Below are 22,565 nucleotides of genomic sequence, written 5' to 3' on the forward strand. Positions count from 1 at the left end.
ACAGAGTAGCTATTGAGGTTAGCTAGCCAGCTACATTTTCAAACAAAGTCAACAACGCAGCCACTGCTAGCTAGCCAACTCTACCAGCGAGCAGTACTGTATAATTTTAGTCAACAAGATTTTTGCAAAGTAAGCTTAACTTTCTGAACATTCGAGATGTGTAGTCAAATCAAATCAAATCAAATTTATTTATATAGCCCTTCGTACATCAGCTGAAATCTCAAAGTGCTGTACAGAAACCCAGCCTAAAACCCCAAACAGCAAGCAATGCATGTGAAAGAAGCACGGTGGCTAGGAAAAACTCCCTAGGAAAAACTCCCAAGAAAGGCCAAAAACCTAGGAAGAAACCTAGAGAGGAACCAGGCTATGAGGGGTGGCCAGTCCTCTTCTAGCTGTGCCGGGTGGATATTATAACAGAACATGGTCAAGATGTTAAAATGTTCATAAATGACCAGCATGGTCAAATAATAATAATCATAGTAGTTGTCGAGGGTGCAACAAGCACGTCCGGTGAACAGGTCAGGGTTCCGTAGCCGCAGGCAGAACAGTTGAAACTGGAGCAGCAGCATGGCCAGGTGGACTGGGGACAGCAAGGAGTCATCATGCCAGGTAGTCCTGAGGCATGGTTCTAGGGCTCAGGTCCTTCGAGAGAAAGAAAGAGAGAAAGAGAGAATTAGAGAGAGCATATTTAAATTCACACAGGACACCGGATAAGACAAGAGAAATACTCCAGATGTAACAGACTGACCCTAGCCCCCCGACACATAAACTACTGCAGCATAAATACTGGAGGCTGAGACAGGAGGGATCAGAAGACACTGTGGCCCCATCCGATGATACCCCCGGACAGGGCCAAACAGGCAGGATATAACCCCACCCATTTTGCCAAAGCACAGCCCCCACACCACTAGAGGGATGTCTCCAACCACCAACTTACCGTCCTAAGACAAGGCCGAGTATAGCCCACAAAAATCTCCGCCATGGCACAACCCAAGGGGGGGCGCCAACCCAGACAGGAAGACCACGTCAGTGACTCAACCCACTCAAGTGACGCACCCCTCCCATGGACGGCATGGAAGAACACCAGTAAGCCAGTGACTCAGCCCCTGTAATAGGGTTAGAGGCAGAGAATCCCAGTGGAAAGAGGGGAACCGGCAAGGCAGAGACAGCAAGGGCGATTCGTTGCTCCAGCCTTTCCGTTCACCTTCACACTCCTGGGCCAGACTATACTTAATCATAGGACCTACTGAAGAGATAAGTCTTCAGTAAAGACTTAAAGGTTGAGACTGAGTCTGCGTCTCTCACATGGGTAGGCAGACCATTCAATAAAAATTGAGCTCTATAGGAGAAAGCCCTACCTCCAGCCGTTTGCTTAGAAATTCTAGGGACAATTAGGAGGCCTGCGTCTTGTGACCATAGCGTACGTGTAGGTATGTACGGCAGGACCAAATCGGAAAGATAGGTAGGAGCAAGCCCATGTAATGCTTTGTAGGTTAGCAGTAAAACCATGAAATCAGCCCTTGCCTTAACCTGTTGGGGATAGGGGGCAGTATTTGCACGGCCGGATAAAAAACGTACCCGATTTAATCTGGTTACTACTCCTGCCCAGTAACTAGAATATGCAAATAATTATTGGCTTTGGATAGAAAACACCCTAAAGTTTCAAAATCTGTTTGAATGGTGTCTGTGAGTATAACAGAACTCATAAGGCAGGCAAAAACCTGAGAAGATTCCTTACAGGAAGTGGCCTGTCTGACAAGTTCTTGTTCTTCTTGGCTCTGTTTATTGAAAACTGAGGATCTTTGTTGTAACGTGACACTTCCTACGGCTCCCATAGGCTCTCAGACCCCGGGAAAAAGCTGAATGATGTAATTCCAGCCTCTGGCTGAAAAACATTAGCGCGTTTGGATGGTGGTCGATCAGAGGGCCATCAGACTAAGGCTCGTGCACGAGGGGATCCCATGCTTTTATTTTCTCTCTCTTTGAACGTAAACAGGCTTTGCCGGTCGGAATATTATCGCTTTTTTACGAGAAAAATGGCATAAAAATTGATTTTAAACAGCGGTTGACATGCTTCGAAGTACGGTAATGGAATATTTAGAATTAGTCACGAAATGCGTCGTGCTCGTCACCCGAAATGCGTCGTGCTCGTCACCCTTCTTTGCCATTCGGATAGTGTCTTGAAAGCACAAACAAAACAGAGGATATTTGAACATAACTATGGATTATTTGGGACCAAACCAACATTTGTTATTGAAGTAGAAGTCCTGGGAGTGCATTCTGACGAAGAACACGAAAGGTAATAACATTTTTCTTATAGTAAATCTGACTTTGATGAGTGCTAAACTTGCTGGGTGTCTAAATAGTTAGCCCTGTGATGCCGGGCTATCTACTTAGAATATTGCAAAATGTGCTTTCACCGAAAAGCTATTTTAAAATCGGACATATCGAGTGCATAGAGGAGTTCTGTATCTATAATTCTTAAAATAATTGTTATGCTTTTTGTGAACGTTTATCGTGAGTAATTTAGTAAATTGTTAGTAAATTCGCCGGAAGTTTGCGGGGGGTATGCTAGTTCTGAACGTCACATGCTAATGTAGAAAGCTGGTTTTTGATATAAATATGAACTTGATTGAACAAAACATGCATGTATTGTATAACATAATGTCCTAGGTGTGTCATCTGATGAAGATCATCAAAGGTTAGTGCTGCATTTAGCTGTGGTTTCGTTTTTTGTGACATTATATGCTAGCTTGAAAAATGGGTGTCTGGTTATTTCTGGCTGGGTACTCTGCTGACATAATCTAATGTTTTGCTTTCGTTGTAAAGCCTTTTTGAAATCGGACAGTGTGGTTAGATTAACGAGAGTCTTGTCTTTCAAATGGTGTAAAATAGTCATATGTTTGAGAAATTGAAGTAATAGCATTTCGAAGGTATTTGAATAACGTGCCATAGGATTCCACTGGCTGTTACGTAGGTGGGATGATTTCGTCCCGCCGACCCTAGACAGGATAAGAAATAGGAATGTCCTTGAGATAACAGGTCAGAGTGCAGGCACAGCTTGGATTCCAATTCATAGTCTTTTGTATCACCAGCTATGCCTGACACTTCAGCAATGCAGGGTGGCAAGCCTGCTCAAAAGTCAAAATGAATGGCTGTTGCAAAGTTCTTCGGCGGAGAAAGCAGTGCCCAACGTGGGGCTTGAACCCAAGACCCTGAGATTAAGAGTCTCATGCTCTTCAGACTGAGCTAGCCAGGCACCTCGATGGTGTTAATGACTTGGTCTGAATATCGAACAGCTCTGGTTGTGCAAAATATGGTGATCAGTGAGAGTGTTTTTAATGGATCCTGTGGTGCAATCGTTAGCATGTAGTACTTATACATCAGTATGCATAAAATCAATGACAAGGTTGTGAGTTTGAGCCTCACCAGGAGCAAGTATTTTTCTTGAACCCTCTGCTTATCTATTTCTTGTCCAGTAAAGGAGCATTTATTCAAATCCATTTAGGAGGACGTTTCATAAGTAATAGGTATGTCATTGAGATAGAATGTCAGAGAGCATGCAAAGTTAGCATTCAAATTCATCTGTTTCACCTGCTATGCCAGACACTTCAGCAATGCAGGGTGGCAAGCCTGCTCAAAACTCCAAACGAATGGCTGTTTGCAAAGTGAGTTGGTGCTTCAGCGGAGCGCCCAACGTGGGGCTCAAACCCACAACCCTGAGATTAAGAGTCTCATGCTCTATCGACTGAGCTAGCCAGGCACCTCAATGTTGTTAATGAGTTGGTTTGAATATCGAACAGCTCTGTTTGTGCAACATATGGTGATCAGTGAGAGTGTTTTTAATGGATCCTGTGGTGCAATCGTTAGCATGTAGTACTTATACATCAGTATGCATAAAATCGATGACAAGGTTGTGAGTTTGAGCCTCAGCAGGAGCAAGTATTTTTCTTGAACCCTCTGCTTATCTATTTCTTGTCCAGTAAAGGAGCATTTATACAAATCCATTTCGGAGGACGTTTCATATGTCCTTGAGATAAAACGTTAGACAGCAGGCAAAGCTAGGATTCAAATTCATAGTCTTCTGTAACACCAGCTATGCCTGACAATTCAGCAATGTAGGGTGGCAAGCCTGCTCGAAAGTCAAAATGAACGGCTGTTTGCAAAGTGAGTAGGTTCTTCTGCAGAGAAAGCAGCGCCCAACGTGGGGCTTGAACCCACGACCCTTAGATTCAGAGTCTCATGCTCTACCGACTGAGCTAGCAAAGCACCTCAATGGTGTTAATGACTTGGTCCTAATATCGAGCAGCTCTGGTTGTGCAAAATATGGTGATCTGTGAGAGTGTTTTTAATGGATCCTGTGGTGCAATCGTTAGCGTGTAGTACTAATACATATGTATGCATTAAATCGATGAAAATGTTGTGAGTTTGAGCCTCACCAGGAGCAAATATTTTTCTTGAACACTCTGCTTATCTATTTCTTGTCCAGTAAAGGAGCATTTATTCAAATCCATTTAGGAGGACGTTTCATAAGTAATAGGTATGTCATTGAGATAAAATGTCAGAGAGTATGCAAATTCATAGTCTTCTGTATCACCAGCTATGCCGGACACTTCAGCAATGCAGGGTGGCAAGCCTGCTCGAAAGCCGAAACGAATGGCTGTTTGCAAAGTGAGTTGGTGCTTCGGCGGAGAAAAGCAGAAGCCAACGTGGTAGTCGAACCCACAACCCTTAGATTAAGAGTCTCATGCTCTACCAACTGAGCTAGCTAGGAACATCAATGGTGTTAATGACTTGGTCCGAATATCGAACAGCTCTGGTTGTGCTAATATGGTGATGTGTGAGAGTGTTTATAATGGATCCTGTGGTGCAATCGTTAGTGTGTAGTACTTATACATATGTATGCATCAAATCGATGACAAGGTTGTGAGTTTGAGCCTCACCAGGAGCAAGTATTTTTCTTGAACACTCTGCTTATCTATTTCTTGTCCAGTAAAGGAGCATTTATTCAAATCCATTTCGGAGGACGTTTCATAAGTAATAGGTATGTCATTGAGATAAAATGTCAGAGAGCAGGGGAAGCTAGGATTCAAATTCATCTGTATCACCTGCTATGCCAGACACTTCAGCAATGCAGGGTGGAAAGCCTGCTCAAAACTCCAAACGAATGGCTGTTTGCGAAGTGAGTTGGTGCTTCAGCGGAGAGCCCAACTTGGGGTTCAAACCCGCGACCCCAAGATTAAGTCTCATGCTCTATCGACTGAGCTAGCCAGGCACCTCAATGCTGTTAATGACTTCATTAACACAAGTGAGGTGCCTGGCTAACTCAGTCGGTAGAGCATGAGACTCTTAATCTCAGGGTCGTGGGTTCGAGCCCCACGTTGGGCGACATTTTCTCCGCCGAAGCACCAACTCACTTTGCAAACCGCCATTCTTTTGGACTTTGGAGCAGGCTTGCCACCCTGCATTGCTGAAGTGTCAGGCATAGCTGGTGATACAGAAGACTATGAATTTGAATCCTAGCTTCCCCTGCTGTCTGACAATTTCTCTCAAGGACGTACTTATGAAACGTCCTCCTAAATGGATTTGAATAAATGCTCCTTTACTGGACAAAAAATTGATAAGCAGAGTGTTCAAGAAAAATACTTGCTCCTGGTGAGGCTCAAACTCACAACCTTGTCATCGATTTGATGCATACATATGTATAAGTGCTACACGCTAACGATTGCACCACCGGATCCATTAAAAACACTCTCACAGATCTATATTTTGTAAAACCAGAGCTGTTCGATATTCGGACCAAGTCATTAGGCCATCTGAGGTGCCTGGCTAGCTCAGTCGGTAGAGCATGAGACTCTTAATCTCAGGGTCGTGGGTTCGAGCCCCACGTTGGGCACTGCTTTCTCTGCAGAAGAACCAACGCACTTTGCGAACAGTCATTCATTTTGACTTTGGAGCAGGCTTGCCACCCTGCATTGCTGAAATGTCAGGCATAGCTGGTGATACAGAAGACTATGAATTTGAATCCTAGCTTCCCCTGCTGTCTTACATTTTCTCTCAAGGACGTACTTGTGAAACGTCCTCCTAAATGGATTTGAATAAATGCTCCTTTACTGGACAATAAATAGATAAGCAGAGTGTTCAAGAAAAATACTTGCTCCTGGTGAGGCTCAAACTCACAACCTTGTCATCGATTTCATGCATACATATGTATAATTGCTACACGCTAACGATTGCACCACAGGATCCATTAAAACACTCTCACAGATCCATATTTTGTACAACCAGAGCTGTTCGATATTTGGACCAAGTCATTAACACAGTTGAGGTGCCTGGCAAGCTCAGTCGGTAGAGCATGAGACTCTTAATCTCAGGGTTGTGGGTTCGAGCCCCATGTTGGGCACTGCTTTCTCTGCAGTAGAACCAACTCACTTTGCAAACAGCCATTCGTTTTGACTTTGGAGCAGGCTTGCCACCCTGCGTTGCTGAAATGTCAGGCATAGCTGGTGATACAGAAGACTATGAATTTGAATCCTAGCTTCCCCTGCTGTCTTACATTTTCTCTCAAGGACGTACTTATGAAACGTCCTCCTAAATGGATTTGAATAAATGCTCCTTTACTGGACAATAAATAGATAAGCAGAGTGTTCAAGAAAAATACTTGCTCCTGGTGAGGCTCAAACTCACAACCTTGTCATCGATTTCATGCATACATATGTATAAGTGCTACACGCTAACGATTGCACCACCGGATCCATTAAAAACACTCTCACAGATCCATATTTTGTACAACCAGAGCTGTTCGATATTCGGACCAAGTCATTAACACAATTGAGGTGCCTGGCTAGCTCAGTCAGTAGAGCATGAGACTCTTAATCTCAGGGTTGTGGGTTCGAGCCCAATGTTGGGCACTGCTTTCTCTGCAGAAGAACCAACTCACTTTGCAAACAGCCGTTTGTTTCGACTTTGGAGCAGGCTTGCCACCCTGTGTTGCTCAAATAGCTGGTGATACAGAAGACTATGAATTTGAATCCTATCTTCCCCTGCTGTCTGACATTTTCTCTCAAGGACGTACTTATGAAACGTCCTCCTAAATGGATTTGAATAAATGCTCCTTTACTGGACAAGAAATAGATAAGCAGAGGGTTCAAGAAAAATACTTGCTCCTGGTGAGGCTCAAACTCACAACCTTGTCATCGATTTGATGCATACATATGTATAAGTACTACACGCTAACGATTGCACCACAGGATCCATTAAAAACACTCTCACAGATCCATATTTTGTACAACCAGAGCTGTTCGATATTCGGACCAAGTCATTAACACAATTGAGGTGCCTGGCTAGCTCAGTCGGTAGAGCATGAGACTCTTAATCTCAGGGTCGTGGGTTCGAGCCCCACGTTGGGCACTGCTTTCTCTGCAGAAGAACCAACTCACTTTGCAAACAGCCATTCCTTTTGGACTTTCGAGCAGGCTTGCCACCCTGCATTGCTGAAGTGTCAGGCATAGCTGGTGATACAGAAGACTATGAATTTGAATCCTAGCTTCCCCTGCTGTCTGACAATTTCTCTCAAGGACGTACTTATGAAACGTCCTCCTAAATGGATTTGAATAAATGCTCCTTTACTGGACAAGAAATAGATAAGCAGAGTGTTCAAGAAAAATACTTGCTTCTGTTGAGGCTCAAACTCACAACCTTGTCATCGATTTGATGCATACATATGTATAAGTGCTACACGCTAACGATTGCACCACCGGATCCATTGAAAACACTCTCACAGATCTATATTTTGTAAAACCAGAGCTGTTCGATATTCGGACCAAGTCATTAGCCCAATTGAGGTGCCTGGCTAGCTCAGTCGGTAGAGCATGAGACTCTTAATCTCAGGGTCGTGGGTTCGAGCCCCACGTTGGGCGACCTTTTCTCCGCCGAAGCACCCACTCACTTTGCAAACCGCCATTCTTTTGGACTTTCGAGCAGGCTTGCCACCCTGCATTGCTGAAGTGTCAGGCATAGCTGGTGATACAGAAGACTATGAATTTGAATCCTAGCTTCCCCTGCTGTCTTACATTTTCTCTCAAGGACGTACTTGTGAAACGTCCTCCTAAATGGATTTGAATAAATGCTCCTTTACTGGACAATAAATAGATAAGCAGAGTGTTCAAGAAAAATACTTGCTCCTGGTGAGGCTCAAACTCACAACCTTGTCATCGATTTCATGCATACATATGTATAATTGCTACACGCTAACGATTGCACCACAGGATCCATTTAAAACACTCTCACAGATCCATATTTTGTACAACCAGAGCTGTTCGATATTCGGACCAAGTCATTAGCACAATTGAGGTGCCTGGCCAGCTCAGTCGGTAGAGCATGAGATTCTTAATCTCAGGGTCGTGGGTTCGAGCCCCACGTTGGGCGACCTTTTCTCCGCCGAAGCACCAACTCACTTTGCAAACCGCCATTCTTTTGGACTTTCGAGCAGGCTTGCCACCCTGCATTGCTGAAGTGTCAGGCATAGCTGGTGATACAGAAGACTATGAATTTGAATCCTAGCTTCCCCTGCTGTCTGACAATTTCTCTCAAGGACGTACTTATGAAACGTCCTCCTAAATGGATTTGAATAAATGCTCCTTTACTGGACAAGAAATAGATAAGCAGAGTGTTCAAGAAAAATACTTGCTTCTGTTGAGGCTCAAACTCACAACCTTGTCATCGATTTGATGCATACATATGTATAAGTGCTACACGCTAACGATTGCACCACCGGATCCATTGAAAACACTCTCACAGATCTATATTTTGTAAAACCAGAGCTGTTCGATATTCGGACCAAGTCATTAACCCAATTGAGGTGCCTGGCTAGCTCAGTCGGTAGAGCATGAGACTCTTAATCTCAGGGTCGTGGGTTCGAGCCCCACGTTGGGCGACCTTTTCTCCGCCGAAGCACCAACTCACTTTGCAAACCGCCATTCTTTTGGACTTTCGAGCAGGCTTGCCACCCTGCATTGCTGAAGTGTCAGGCATAGCTGGTGATACAGAAGACTATGAATTTGAATCCTAGCTTCACCTGCTCTCTGACATTTTCTCTCAAGGACATACCTATTACTTATGAAACGTCCTCCTAAATGGATTTGAATAAATGCTCCTTTACTGGACAAGAAATAGATAAGCAGAGTGTTCAAGAAAAATACTTGCTCCTGGTGAGGCTCAAACTCACAACCTTGTCATCGATTTCATGCATACATATGTATAATTGCTACACGCTAACGATTGCACCACAGGATCCATTTAAAACACTCTCACAGATCCATATTTTGTACAACCAGAGCTGTTCGATATTCGGACCAAGTCATTAGCACAATTGAGGTGCCTGGCCAGCTCAGTCGGTAGAGCATGAGATTCTTAATCTCAGGGTCGTGGGTTCGAGCCCCACGTTGGGCGACCTTTTCTCCGCCGAAGCACCAACTCACTTTGCAAACCGCCATTCTTTTGGACTTTCGAGCAGGCTTGCCACCCTGCATTGCTGAAGTGTCAGGCATAGCTGGTGATACAGAAGACTATGAATTTGAATCCTAGCTTCCCCTGCTGTCTGACATTTTCTCTCAAGGACGTACTTATGAAACGTCCTCCTAAATGGATTTGAATAAATGCTCCTTTACTGGACAAGAAATAGATAAGCAGAGTGTTCAAGAAAAATACTTGCTTCTGTTGAGGCTCAAACTCACAACCTTGTCATCGATTTGATGCATACATATGTATAAGTGCTACACGCTAACGATTGCACCACCGGATCCATTGAAAACACTCTCACAGATCTATATTTTGTAAAACCAGAGCTGTTCGATATTCGGACCAAGTCATTAGCCCAATTGAGGTGCCTGGCTAGCTCAGTCGGTAGAGCATGAGACTCTTAATCTCAGGGTCGTGGGTTCGAGCCCCACGTTGGGCGACCTTTTCTCCGCCGAAGCACCCACTCACTTTGCAAACCGCCATTCTTTTGGACTTTCGAGCAGGCTTGCCACCCTGCATTGCTGAAGTGTCAGGCATAGCTGGTGATACAGAAGACTATGAATTTGAATCCTAGCTTCACCTGCTCTCTGACATTTTCTCTCAAGGACATACCTATTACTTATGAAACGTCCTCCTAAATGGATTTGAATAAATGCTCCTTTACTGGACAAGAAATAGATAAGCAGAGTGTTCAAGAAAAATACTTGCTCCTGGTGAGGCTCAAACTCACAACCTTGTCATCGATTTCATGCATACATATGTATAATTGCTACACGCTAACGATTGCACCACAGGATCCATTTAAAACACTCTCACAGATCCATATTTTGTACAACCAGAGCTGTTCGATATTTGGACCAAGTCATTAACACAATTGAGGTGCCTGGCAAGCTCAGTCGGTAGAGCATGAGACTCTTAATCTCAGGGTTGTGGGTTCGAGCCCCACGTTGGGCACTGCTTTCTCTGCAGTAGAACCAACTCACTTTGCAAACAGCCATTCGTTTTGACTTTGGAGCAGGCTTGCCACCCTGCGTTGCTGAAATGTCAGGCATAGCTGGTGATACAGAAGACTATGAATTTGAATCCTAGCTTCCCCTGCTGTCTTACATTTTCTCTCAAGGACGTACTTATGAAACGTCCTCCTAAATGGATTTGAATAAATGCTCCTTTACTGGACAATAAATAGATAAGCAGAGTGTTCAAGAAAAATACTTGCTCCTGGTGAGGCTCAAACTCACAACCTTGTCATCGATTTCATGCATACATATGTATAAGTGCTACACGCTAACGATTGCACCACCGGATCCATTAAAAATACTCTCACAGATCCATATTTTGTACAACCAGAGCTGTTCGATATTCGGACCAAGTCATTAACACAATTGAGGTGCCTGGCTAGCTCTGTCAGTAGAGCATGCGACTCTTAATCTCAGGGTTGTGGGTTCGAGCCCCATGTTGGGCACTGCTTTCTCTGCAGAAGAACCAACTCACTTTGCGAACAGCTGTTTGTTTCGACTTTGGAGCAGGCTTGCCACCCTGTGTTGCTCAAATAGCTGGTGATACAGAAGACTATGAATTTGAATCCTATCTTCCCCTGCTGTCTGACATTTTCTCTCAAGGACGTACTTATGAAACGTCCTCCTAAATGGATTTGAATAAATGCTCCTTTACTGGACAATAAATAGATAAGCAGAGTATTCAAGAAAAATACTTGCTCCTGGTGAGGCTCAAACTCACAACCTTGTCATCGATTTGATGCATACATATGTATAAGTACTACACGCTAACGATTGCACCACAGGATCCATTAAAAATACTGTCACAGATCCATATTTTTTACAACCAGAGCTGTTCGACATTCGGACCAAGTCATTAACACAATTGTGGTGCCCGGCTAGCTCAGTCGGTAGAGCATGAGACTCTTAATCTCAGGGTCGTGGGTTCGAGCCCCATGTTGGGCGACCTTTTCTCCGCCGAAGCACCAACTCACTTTGCAAACCGCCATTCTTTTGGACTTTCGAGCAGGCTTGCCACCCTGCATTGCTGAAGTGTCAGGCATAGCTGGTGATACAGAAGACTAAGAATTTGAATCCTAGCTTCGCCTGCTCTCTGACATTTTATCTCAAGGACATACCTATTACTTATGAAATGTCCTCTGTTGATGAACAGTTACTTGAGAAGGAGACCAAGTCAAGACGCTGGACCGGGTGGATTCAATTATCGTAAGGCAGCTTTATTAAGAGACAAAGATATTTGGCAAAACGTGCACGGGCTCGTTCTTTCAGTTCTTAGGGAACTAGCGGAAGCAAGCCCCGTAAACATTTTGTGCATCTGTTTTATACAACATGATTGTAATGTGATGACGTATGTTGAGTCTTGTTGATTCGTCCTCCTGCCTGGTCGATATGTGGAGTGACGATCTGGTCTCGGGTCGGGATCGACTCCCCATTGGTCCATGAGTGTGTTCTTTGTTCCGCTGACCCAGCCCTCTGGGATGGGTTTGTGTGTGTGTGTGTACTTTGTACTGAGTCCTTGTCTGTGTATCTCTGTAGTCACAAGATATTATTGCGAGACTGGACGTTGACCCCTGTGATCAGGTCATTTCCTATTTTATCAGTGCTGTGTAAGGTCTAATTCGGCCAATCTGTTTCTAGGTGTGCGTGTATAGCTAGTATCAGTACAACACAGAATGTGTCTTTTGTATCAGCAGATAAGTGTTGCGCAATAGACCAGCTTATCAAATATATTTATAACAAATCCCCCTCTTCACGTCTCCTAAGAGATGTGACAATTATATATATGAATAGGAAAACAAGGTCAAAATTTGCAAGAGGCAAATTTTGTGAGTCCCCCTCTTCACGTCTCACAAGAATATGTAAGTAGGTTCTGCTTCCTCAACAGTAAACCAAGGATCATTGCCCATAGCTGGATTCAGTGTCCTCCGGGGTCACTTCCATCAAAGGCATCATTCCAGTTGCCCATCTGCTCCGTTATCAATCTCTCCAGAATCCTGGAAATAAGACCTCTCGCACACTGGACCAAACAACAACCACACAACACAAACACACTCATACCGGTGAAGGCAGGCCATAATACAGTACCTACAACACTTTTCCATTTCCCAAACATGGGCTGTGTTATCAGGAATGTACGTACAGCAATGAACCTAATCATTCTACCTACACCATCCTCCTTTGCCAATAACATATCGAGAGTCAGTCTATTTTACCAGGTCATGAGGGGGGTGGCGGATAATTGGTCAGAGAACCTCTTTACTGCATCCCCGGTTTCATTCATGAATATATTTGATTCATAGCTTTGTATTCATCTGGAACTTCCCTGAGGATGCCAATAGCATCCATCTAGACAAAGCTACTCCCATCCTGGTCAAAACTCCTCCTGTACCTACTTTAGCCTCCTATAACTGGTCTCTTATCACTAATTCAAACTGGTTGGACCAATAACCCCAGGGCGCAAGTTCCTAACCACCCTTTGTGGTAATTCCTGTCGTATGCGTCCTTCGCTGGTACTAGCCCACCCTTCATCAGTTATAGGTGCTATGAGGTTACACATTTTTTCCTGTGCTTTCAAACCTAAGTCAGTCACATTAACGATTACCTTTCCATCCATTAAAATCATCTTAATTCTCGGTGCCATTCTTGTATCTATTACACTGGTGCTCATCAGGAATCCAGGTGAACCGAGGTGTGTTGGCTGAGCACTTCAATCTGTCCACCCCCCATTCCTATACAGTTGTCTTCTTTCCCAGGAAATTGTTTAATGTTTACCTTAAATCCTACATCTTGATCTTCTTTGACTCCTTATTCTGTAAGTCACTCATCAGTGTATTATATAGTTTATCCTCTACTTCTTCTCAATGACAACGGTATCGTATGATTAGTACCAGAAGGTGGTGGATCTGAATGTATCAGAAAGATTAGACTATGATGCAGCTCAGAGTCTCTACTCTTCCCAAAAACCGCCAACCCTCTCCTGCCCTTAGTCGATCTGCTAGGTACCACCCCATACTCACACCTCTAGGAGCACACACAGTGATGAACGGTCGGGATAGGAAATCTTCGTTAAGGAGGTAACCCCCGGACCCTATTGGTATCGGTTCTTCTCCTAACTCTGTGTGTGATCAACAGTGTTCATATGTGTACATACCTTCTTGCAGTGGGTAACGTGGACCCAAGTGACTCTCTCAGCTTTTCTAATGGCAAAGGCAGTGGTTTAACAGCACCTGGTATGGGCCTTCCCAACGGGACTGCTTCCCGTCTTTTCTCCTCAGGGACTGGATCCACACCCAGTCTCCTAGTTGGATTGAGTGAATCACCTTCTCCTGTAATTCACCTGTTGGACACAAATTCTTGGACATACGGGTTTGGTTAACAAACAGTCTTCTCATGTGCTCTGCCAGTATATCTTTAATTTCTATGTCTACCTGTTCTGGTATCTCTAACTCTGGCATTCTATAGGCTCTACCTGATTAGCTAATCTGTCATTCATTCTTTAAAGAGATAGATCCCAGTAAACCAACTCTAGGGATAATATCTCAATTCGGAATAGTTCAATAAGTCCATTTCCAAATGTTGGAATGGAAATTTTACAAAAATGTTTTTTTTTTTTTTTTTTTCCTAGTAGCATCCTATCCTGTTCTATCGCCTGCTCTACTATACTCCCCCTTTTTATACATGGCTCAAGCCCTGTATCAATTTTGCTGCATTTTTGTAAGGTTAGTAAATTATCCTTATGTCAGCCCTTCTCTTGTAGGATTGCCCCCTTTCATTTTCCACATGTCCAATTCTCCCTGGGGCATTCCTCCTTAGCTACCCTGTAACAATTCTCTATCAAGTGTCTTATTTTCTTTAAGATTTAACTACTTTCCATTAAATTATCATATCTTTTCCTAGCGAATTTTACCAAACATAAACTTCAAATCATAACTAAAATACATGCCTGCCAATGGAGCCGATAGTCTCTCCATGAATTAATATCCTAAAGCTAAGTGAACCAAATTCTCTTCCTATCTACTCCTGCTGGCCCCCTTTCTTTCTTCCTGCTACTTACTCCCCAACCCTCAAGGTTACAGCAGTGCAGGGGAGGATCTCTCTGTCTGCCCTTCTATCTGTCTCCAGCTTTTTCTCATAACAGAAAGTATCAAATCTGGGTTGTTTCCAAATATTGACTAGATGTCTCATTGTCTCCTTGGTTGCACTCCTGAACTTTAGAAAAATCAACCCGTCTAGATATTGCATATCTACTTAAATTTATCTCGATACCCTCAATAATCCTGGATCACCTAAAGATGTCATGTATCCCTGTCCTGTTGACATAAGTCTACCATTATTAAACTTATTCACAACAAAATATAGTAATACTAGTATATCAATTTCACAGCCTTGTTGTGTTAAATCTCTTACACTGAATTCAACAACAGCTGACTTCCTAAGGGAAAATAAACGTATCTAGATCATGTAAAAAATACCCCTGCTACTGGTCAAAATATTTTCAAATCACATAATCAGATCAAAATGACTCATCTGATTTACTCCACCCAGAAAAAATATTTTACCCTTATTGTTCTAGGAAAATAGACTTAAGGAAGCCTACCCTTAGTCTAAGGCTTTACCCTTTTAGTCCTATCATTGGTTCAAATTATCAATTGTGTCTAAGAGCTTTAACTCCATCATTATTATCAGTTCTACAAATTCCCTTAAAATCAATATCACCAATGCCCTTAAATTCACCATCCAAATGGCTTTTCAATGTGGCTGATCAGACCACACAGGAAAAGTCACCAGAGGGGTTAAAAAGTCATACCACCCTTTCAGAACCGTGTTTCTTACTACATTAAACAAATTAAAGCTAAGAACTTTATCTACATTTGTATCCCAGGTTCCCAGAACATCCCTTATCAAAAGAATTTCGTGTGTTATTAAAACTCAGAAAACAAAACTTCCAAAATGCCATGTGTGTATACCCCTTTAAGATATCCTGTCCCTAGGATTTTTTCCAGACAGTTAAGCGCTCCTTTTTCCATAAAATAACCACTTTGTCAGCATTTCCTCATACTACACCTATTCAAAAACCCAAACGTTAACTACAAACCAAACCTAAAAATACTTTATAATTCCATTATACTCCCCCCGGTCATTAGTTTTAAACTTACTTGAACATGCGCTACCCTTGGATACAATACTGTACTTCAAACCTATTAAACTCCCCTACTTTAACATACTACTTAACTAATTTAACCCAAGATTGCTTAAAACCTTAAACCCCTTCAGTTTGTCTGCAAACCGGCCCATTCTGTTTGCTAAGAATACCTTGCCATTATACACAACTGTGTTTAATGTGCACCGTCCCTGTAAAAATAAAATTAACTCCACCTGCAATTCACTTTACTAACTTAATATTTTCCATGCAATGTTCAAATCCCCACCAGTGAGAGTTCCTAAGGATACTCCGGCAATGATTATGAAAATAACAAACAGGGGAGCTGATATCCCCAGCCTCTCCCAGGGAGGGAGATAACCCGACCCTGGGCGTGGCGCCTTAGGTCGTGGAAACGGGAGCTGTGGTCCCATTTTCCCCAACTAAGGTTTCAGTGGTTGGAATCGAATTTTAGGGCGCGCAAATCGGCCCTGGTTTCAGTCAAAGTTCTGGAAGGGGTTGGGGCCGGAGTGCAGTGTGTAAGGTGGTGCCAAGGCGCGCCTGATTTGCCTTTGACCTGGACAGAGTGTGAAGTAACTTCCTTCACTTCGTACGGTCCAGTCCACCTGGGTTCTAGCCACTTTCTCTTGTGGACTTTGACCCTCATCCAGTCCCCAACTTTTACCTTGTGTGGTGGCGAGTCTCCCGACAGCTCCCCCTCTTGGACCTTGCGGATCTGTGTGGAGAGAGCTGCAGACAGTTCCGTCAGTTTTCTCACATAGTCAGACATTCCAATTCTCAGCACATCAAGAGGGGGCATATGACCTCCCTCCCTTGGTGGGCCAGGCATTACTCTCCCCGTTATTATCTCATGGGGAGAGAGATGGGTCCCCGCCCCTGGCGAGGCCCTCATGGCCATCAGTGCCAGTGGTAGGGCTTCCACCCAGGTTAGCTTCGAACCTGCACATACCTTAGCAATCTTAGCCTTAAGAGTTTGATTTGCATGTTCCGCTAGGCCCTGAGATTGTGGCCTGTACACTGACCCGAATTTGTGCACAATTCCAAACCTTTCCTCCACCTGTCTCAGGTGTTTATTGCTGAAATGGGATCCGTTTTCGGAACGGATTTGTCTCGGAACCCCATACCTAGGGATGAGGTCTCTTTGCAGCCATTTGATGACTGATTTGGCATCTTCCCGTGCCGTTGGTATTGCCTCTACCCACCTAGAGAACCTGTCTACCATTACCAGCAGGTACCTTTTTCCTCCCCCCACGTTATCTGCTCCCATGTCTGTGTAATCTATACTAATGTCTTGGAAACAGGCATTGGGTACTGGGTAAGCATATCTGGTTTTTTATATAGAAGCGCCCTTCTAGTCTCCTCTATAGCCCAAACTCCTATTCTCAATTCTGCTTCTGCCTTTTCTCTGTTCTTAGTCCCTTTTTTCTTAAACATATGCTTTCTGTTACCTTCTATCTCACCTTCTATTCCTTTCTGAACTGCCTCCTTCAAACCTTCCTCCATCACCATCAGCTGGCCTTTAGTGGGAGCTCCCCCGCTAAAATAGCCCGCCTGTGTCCATCTCAACTTCACTTCCTCCCACACTTTTCTTATTACTTTATATTGTTCCTCTCCTCCAGCTCTATCCTGTATTTTTTGTTCCAAATATTCACTGAATTTAAGTTTGGTGGGCGGAATAGCTGCCATGCTATTATTTGTATAAATGTCCCTCTATCTTTGTATACTTAGCTCGTCGTTGGTCAAGACCAGCGATGTATTCACGGTGCTGGCTCAGACTTATCTCTGGTGCCCCACCCTCAGTTTTTTTTTTTTTGAATATTAGGACTAATATTTTGAATAGGCTAATACATTAACCCGGTCAATACCAACTCCCCGGTGATTACCCCAATTTGGTGTTCAATGTTATTTAGGTCCCCCGCAGTACTTGCAAATCAAATCCTCACTCAGTTCTATAGACAGACAGATCGCACACCCGGGCTGAAACCCAAACTATTGGTATAGTTTCGGACCTTCGGGGTACGTACAAACAAGCACACTCAAACAGGGCTGGAAACAAATTCCAGACGCACTGGAGGCGCACAAATCCCTCCCTAAACAAAGTCAAAACCGGAACTATTTCTAGATCTCCGGGACGAAACTAAACACGTTATTACAATGTACGGGACTTCCGACCAAAATCGGTTTATCTACCTACTTGCTACTTCAATTATTCCCTAAGCAAAGTCAAAACCGGAACCAGAATAAATTCCAGATCTCCGGGACGAAACTAAATAATTTTACAATGTACGGGGCTTCCGACCAAAATCGGTTTATCTATCTACTTGTTATTTCAATTATTCCCTAAGCAAAGTCAAAACCGGAACCAGAATAAATTCCAGATCTCCGGGACGAAACTAAATAATTTTACAATGTACGGGGCTTCCGACCAAAATCGGTTTATCTATCTACTTGCTATTTCATTATTCCCTAAGCAAAGTCAAAACCGGAACCAGAATAAATTCCAGATCTCCGGGACGAAACTAAATAATTTTTAACAGGATTAATATGTTTTAGTTATATTTACTTTACTGCATCCGCTTGTTCTGAGTGTTCCCTTCTGGTCAGCTATTCCAGTAGGCCTTCTCTAGTTAGCAGATGTATACTATCAATATTTCGCCACACATGCTTTTAATTTAGCATGGGCGACCGACACACAATCTCTCTGTTCACTCTATTCACGATCTCTCTATTCCATTTTTATGTATCCGACTTTCTATTGATGTCCCTTATCCACACGCCACGGTGAATGGTCATAATCTCACGGTATACATTTGTACCAATCCCAGTTTCTACTGATGCTACTTGGTATCAAGCCTATTACCACAAATATCCTTGTACTCAGCCCTTACATTTCGTTATTACAATCCTATACAATATTAACAGTAATTCATACTCACGCCCGGTACTTCTGATCAAAATTTGGATATGACTATAATACAATATGCAGATTTTTGTTTTAACAGGCTCTGCTTACCTTTTATTAGTCGAGCTCATTGATCAGTTTCCCGGGGCAAGTAGAATCACCGATGGCTCCTGCGGACAGGTCACCCGTCCTCACGAGATTGTCCTGGACTTGTCCCCTCTCACATCAACCATCTATGGACCGAATTCAGAAGTATGAAACCATCCTCTGCTACCAAGTTTTGTTGATGAACAGTTACTTGAGAAGGAGACCAAGTCAAGACGCTGGACCGGGTGGATTCAATTATCGTAAGGCAGCTTTATTAAGAGACAAAGATATTTGGCAAAACGTGCACGGGCTCGTTCTTTCAGTTCTTAGGGAACTAGCGGAAGCAAGCCCCGTAAACATTTTGTGCATCTGTTTTATACAACATGATTGTAATGTGATGACGTATGTTGAGTCTTGTTGATTCGTCCTCCTGCCTGGTCGATATGTGGAGTGACGATCTGGTCTCGGGTCGGGATCGACTCCCCATTGGTCCATGAGTGTGTTCTTTGTTCCGCTGACCCAGCCCTCTGGGATGGGTTTGTGTGTGTGTGTGTACTTTGTACTGAGTCCTTGTCTGTGTATCTCTGTAGTCACAAGATATTATTGCGAGACTGGACGTTGACCCCTGTGATCAGGTCATTTCCTATTTTATCAGTGCTGTGTAAGGTCTAATTCGGCCAATATGTTTCTAGGTGTGCTTGTATAGCTAGTATCAGTACAACACAGAATGTGTCTTTTGTATCAGCAGATAAGTGTTGCGCAATAGACCAGCTTATCAAATATATTTATAACAGGAGCATTTATTCAAATCCATTTAGGAGGACGTTTCATAAGTAATAGGTATGTCCTTGAGATAAAATGTCAGAGAGCAGGCGAAGCTAGGATTCAAGTTCATAGTCTTCTGTATCACCAGCTATGCCTGACACTTCAGCAATGCAGGGTGGCAAGCCTGCTCGAAAGTCCAAAAGAATGGCAGTTTGCAAAGTGAGTTGGTGCTTCGGCGGAGAAAAGGTCACCCAACATGAGGCTCGAACCCACGACCCTGAGATTAAGAGTCTCATGCTCTACCGACTGAGCTAGCCGGGCACCTCAATTGTGATAATGACTTGGTCCGAATATCGAACAGCTCTGGTTGTACAAAATATGGATCTGTGAAAGTGTTTTTAATGGATCCTGTGGTGCAATTGTTAGCGTGTAGTACTTATACATATGTATGCATCAAATCGATGACAAGGTTGTAAGTTTGAGCCTCACCAGGAGCAAGTATTTTTCTTGAACACTCTGCTTATCTATTTCTTGTCCAGTAAAGGAGCATTTATTCAAATCCATTTAGGAGGACGTTTCATAAGTACGTCCTTGAGAGAAAATGTCAGACAGCAGGGGAAGCTAGGATTCAAATTCATAGTCTTCTGTATCACCAGCTATGCCTGACATTTCAGCAACGCAGGGTGGCAAGCCTGCTCCAAAGTCAAAACAAATGGCTTTTTGCAAAGTGAGTTGGTTCTTCTGCAGAGAAAGCAGTGCCCAACGTGGGGCTCAAACCCACGACCCTGAGATTAAGAGTCTCATGCTCTACCGACTGAGCTAGCCAGGCACCTCAATTGTGTTAATGACTTGGTTCGAATATCGAACAGCTCTGGTTGTACAAAATATGCATCTGTGAGAGTGTTTTTAATGGATCCTGTGGTGCAATCGTTAGCGTGTAGTACTTATACATATGTATGCATCAAATCGATGACAAAGTTGTGAGTTTGAGCCTCACCAGGAGCAAGTATTTTTCTTGAACCCTCTGCTTATCTATTTCTTGTCCAGTAAAGGAGCATTTATTCAAATCCATTTAGGAGGTGTTATAAATATATTTGATAAGCTGGTCTATTGCGCAACACTTATCTGCTGATACAAAAGACACATTCTGTGTTGTACTGATACTAGCTATACACGCACACCTAGAAACAGATTGGCCGAATTAGACCTTACACAGCACTGATAAAATAGGAAATGACCTGATCACAGGGGTCAACGTCCAGTCTCGCAATAATATCTTGTGACTACAGAGATACACAGACAAGGACTCAGTACAAAGTACACACACACACACAAACCCATCCCAGAGGGCTGGGTCAGCGGAACAAAGAACACACTCATGGACCAATGGGGAGTCGATCCCGACCCGAGACCAGATCGTCACTCCACATATCGACCAGGCAGGAGGACGAATCAACAAGACTCAACATACGTCATCACATTACAATCATGTTGTATAAAACAGATGCACAAAATGTTTACGGGGCTTGCTTCCGCTAGTTCCCTAAGAACTGAAAGAACGAGCCCGTGCACGTTTTGCCAAATATCTTTGTCTCTTAATAAAGCTGCCTTACGATAATTGAATCCACCCGGTCCAGCGTCTTGACTTGGTCTCCTTCTCAAGTAACTGTTCATCAACACTCCTTTACTGGACAAGAAATAGATAAGCAGAGGGTTCAAGAAAAATACTTGCTCCTGGTGAGGCTCAAACTCACAACCTTGTCATAGATTTGATGCATACCTATGTATAAGTACGACACGCTAACGATTGCACCACAGGATCCATTAAAAACACTCTCACAGATCCATATTTTGTACAACCAGAGCTGTTCGATATTCGGACCAAGTCATTAACACAATTGCATGGCCTGGCTAGCTCAGTCGGTAGAGCATGAGACTCTCAACCTCAGGGTCGTGGGTTCGAGCCCCACATTGGGCATTGCTTTCTCTGCAGAAGAACCAACTCACTTTGCAAACAGCCATTCATTTTGACTTTGGAGCAGGCTTGCCACCCTGTGTTGCTGAAATGTCAGGCATAGCTGGTGATACAGAAGACTATGAATTTGAATCCTAGCTTCCCCTGCTGTCTGACATTTTCTCTCAAGGACATACCTATTACTTATGAAACGTCCTCCTAAATGGATTTGAATAAATGCTCCTTTACTGGACAAGAAATAGACAAGCAGAGTGTTCAAGAAAAATACTTGCTCCTGGTGAGGCTCAAACTCACAACCTTGTCATCGATTTGATGCATACATATGTATAAGTGCTACACGCTAACGATTGCACCACAGGATGCATTTAAAACACTCTCACAGATCGATATTTTGTACAACCAGAGCTGTTCGATATTCGGACCAAGTCATTAACACAATTGAGGTGCCTGGCTAGCTCAGTCGGTAGAGCATGAGACTCTTAATGTCAGGGTTTTGGGTTCGAGCCCCACGTTGGGTGACCTTTTCTCCGCCGAAGCACCAACTCACTTTGCAAATCGCCATTCTTTTGGACTTTCGAGCAGGCTTGCCACCCTGCATTGCTGAAGTGTCAGTCAGGTGATACAGAAGACTGAATTTGAATCCTAGCTTCGCCTGCTCTCTGACATTTTATCTCAAGGACATACCTATTACTTATGAAACGTCCTCCTAAATGGATTTGAATAAATGCTCCTTTACTGGACAATAAATAGATAAGCAGAGTGTTCAATAAAAATACTTGCTCCTGGTGAGGCTCAAACTCACAACCTTGTCATCGATTTGATGCATACATATGTATAAGTACGACACGCTAACGATTGCACCACAGGATCCATTAAAAACACTCTCACAGATCCATATTTTGTACAACCAGAGCTGTTCGATATTCGGACCAAGTCATTAACACAATTGAATGACCTGGCTAGCTCAGTCGTTAGGTAGAGCATGAGACTCTTAATCTGAGGGTCGTGGGTTCGAACCCAACAGCACTGCTTTCTCTGCAGAAGAACCAACTCACTTTGCAAACAGCCATACTTTTGGACTTTCGAGCAGGCTTGCCACCCTGCATGGCTTAAGTGTCAGGCATAGCTGGTGATACAGAA

At 43.4% G+C, this 22,565-nt stretch overlaps 19 non-coding genes across 19 annotated transcripts; 14 read left to right on the top strand and 5 right to left on the bottom strand.

Annotated features, from left to right (window-relative positions):
* Nucleotides 1-3,186: 3,186 nt before the first annotated feature.
* Nucleotides 3,187-3,259, bottom strand: trnak-cuu (transfer RNA lysine (anticodon CUU)). The gene has a single exon. It is a non-coding gene; the product is annotated as a tRNA-Lys (tRNA).
* A 431-nt stretch (nucleotides 3,260-3,690) lies between these two features.
* Nucleotides 3,691-3,763, bottom strand: trnak-cuu (transfer RNA lysine (anticodon CUU)). The gene has a single exon. It is a non-coding gene; the product is annotated as a tRNA-Lys (tRNA).
* Nucleotides 3,764-4,196: 433 nt separating this feature from the next.
* On the bottom strand, nucleotides 4,197-4,269 carry trnaq-cug (transfer RNA glutamine (anticodon CUG)). The gene has a single exon. It is a non-coding gene; the product is annotated as a tRNA-Gln (tRNA).
* A 1,046-nt stretch (nucleotides 4,270-5,315) lies between these two features.
* On the top strand, nucleotides 5,316-5,388 carry trnak-cuu (transfer RNA lysine (anticodon CUU)). Its single transcript has one exon. It is a non-coding gene; the product is annotated as a tRNA-Lys (tRNA).
* Nucleotides 5,389-5,823: 435 nt separating this feature from the next.
* Nucleotides 5,824-5,896, top strand: trnak-cuu (transfer RNA lysine (anticodon CUU)). The gene has a single exon. It is a non-coding gene; the product is annotated as a tRNA-Lys (tRNA).
* A 434-nt stretch (nucleotides 5,897-6,330) lies between these two features.
* Nucleotides 6,331-6,403, top strand: trnak-cuu (transfer RNA lysine (anticodon CUU)). Its single transcript has one exon. It is a non-coding gene; the product is annotated as a tRNA-Lys (tRNA).
* A 435-nt stretch (nucleotides 6,404-6,838) lies between these two features.
* Nucleotides 6,839-6,911, top strand: trnak-cuu (transfer RNA lysine (anticodon CUU)). The gene has a single exon. It is a non-coding gene; the product is annotated as a tRNA-Lys (tRNA).
* Nucleotides 6,912-7,337: 426 nt separating this feature from the next.
* On the top strand, nucleotides 7,338-7,410 carry trnak-cuu (transfer RNA lysine (anticodon CUU)). Its single transcript has one exon. It is a non-coding gene; the product is annotated as a tRNA-Lys (tRNA).
* A 436-nt stretch (nucleotides 7,411-7,846) lies between these two features.
* On the top strand, nucleotides 7,847-7,919 carry trnak-cuu (transfer RNA lysine (anticodon CUU)). The gene has a single exon. It is a non-coding gene; the product is annotated as a tRNA-Lys (tRNA).
* Nucleotides 7,920-8,354: 435 nt separating this feature from the next.
* trnak-cuu (transfer RNA lysine (anticodon CUU)) lies at nucleotides 8,355-8,427 on the top strand. The gene has a single exon. It is a non-coding gene; the product is annotated as a tRNA-Lys (tRNA).
* Nucleotides 8,428-8,862: 435 nt separating this feature from the next.
* trnak-cuu (transfer RNA lysine (anticodon CUU)) lies at nucleotides 8,863-8,935 on the top strand. Its single transcript has one exon. It is a non-coding gene; the product is annotated as a tRNA-Lys (tRNA).
* A 442-nt stretch (nucleotides 8,936-9,377) lies between these two features.
* Nucleotides 9,378-9,450, top strand: trnak-cuu (transfer RNA lysine (anticodon CUU)). The gene has a single exon. It is a non-coding gene; the product is annotated as a tRNA-Lys (tRNA).
* A 435-nt stretch (nucleotides 9,451-9,885) lies between these two features.
* On the top strand, nucleotides 9,886-9,958 carry trnak-cuu (transfer RNA lysine (anticodon CUU)). The gene has a single exon. It is a non-coding gene; the product is annotated as a tRNA-Lys (tRNA).
* A 442-nt stretch (nucleotides 9,959-10,400) lies between these two features.
* Nucleotides 10,401-10,473, top strand: trnak-cuu (transfer RNA lysine (anticodon CUU)). The gene has a single exon. It is a non-coding gene; the product is annotated as a tRNA-Lys (tRNA).
* Nucleotides 10,474-11,407: 934 nt separating this feature from the next.
* On the top strand, nucleotides 11,408-11,480 carry trnak-cuu (transfer RNA lysine (anticodon CUU)). The gene has a single exon. It is a non-coding gene; the product is annotated as a tRNA-Lys (tRNA).
* Nucleotides 11,481-19,698: 8,218 nt separating this feature from the next.
* trnak-cuu (transfer RNA lysine (anticodon CUU)) lies at nucleotides 19,699-19,771 on the bottom strand. Its single transcript has one exon. It is a non-coding gene; the product is annotated as a tRNA-Lys (tRNA).
* A 435-nt stretch (nucleotides 19,772-20,206) lies between these two features.
* Nucleotides 20,207-20,279, bottom strand: trnak-cuu (transfer RNA lysine (anticodon CUU)). Its single transcript has one exon. It is a non-coding gene; the product is annotated as a tRNA-Lys (tRNA).
* Nucleotides 20,280-21,355: 1,076 nt separating this feature from the next.
* trnae-cuc (transfer RNA glutamic acid (anticodon CUC)) lies at nucleotides 21,356-21,428 on the top strand. The gene has a single exon. It is a non-coding gene; the product is annotated as a tRNA-Glu (tRNA).
* Nucleotides 21,429-21,870: 442 nt separating this feature from the next.
* On the top strand, nucleotides 21,871-21,943 carry trnak-cuu (transfer RNA lysine (anticodon CUU)). The gene has a single exon. It is a non-coding gene; the product is annotated as a tRNA-Lys (tRNA).
* Nucleotides 21,944-22,565: the final 622 nt, after the last annotated feature.

The sequence above is a fragment of the Salmo trutta genome, chromosome 14 (genome assembly GCF_901001165.1).
Source record: "Salmo trutta chromosome 14, fSalTru1.1, whole genome shotgun sequence".
Taxonomy (NCBI): Eukaryota; Metazoa; Chordata; class Actinopteri; order Salmoniformes; family Salmonidae; genus Salmo; species Salmo trutta.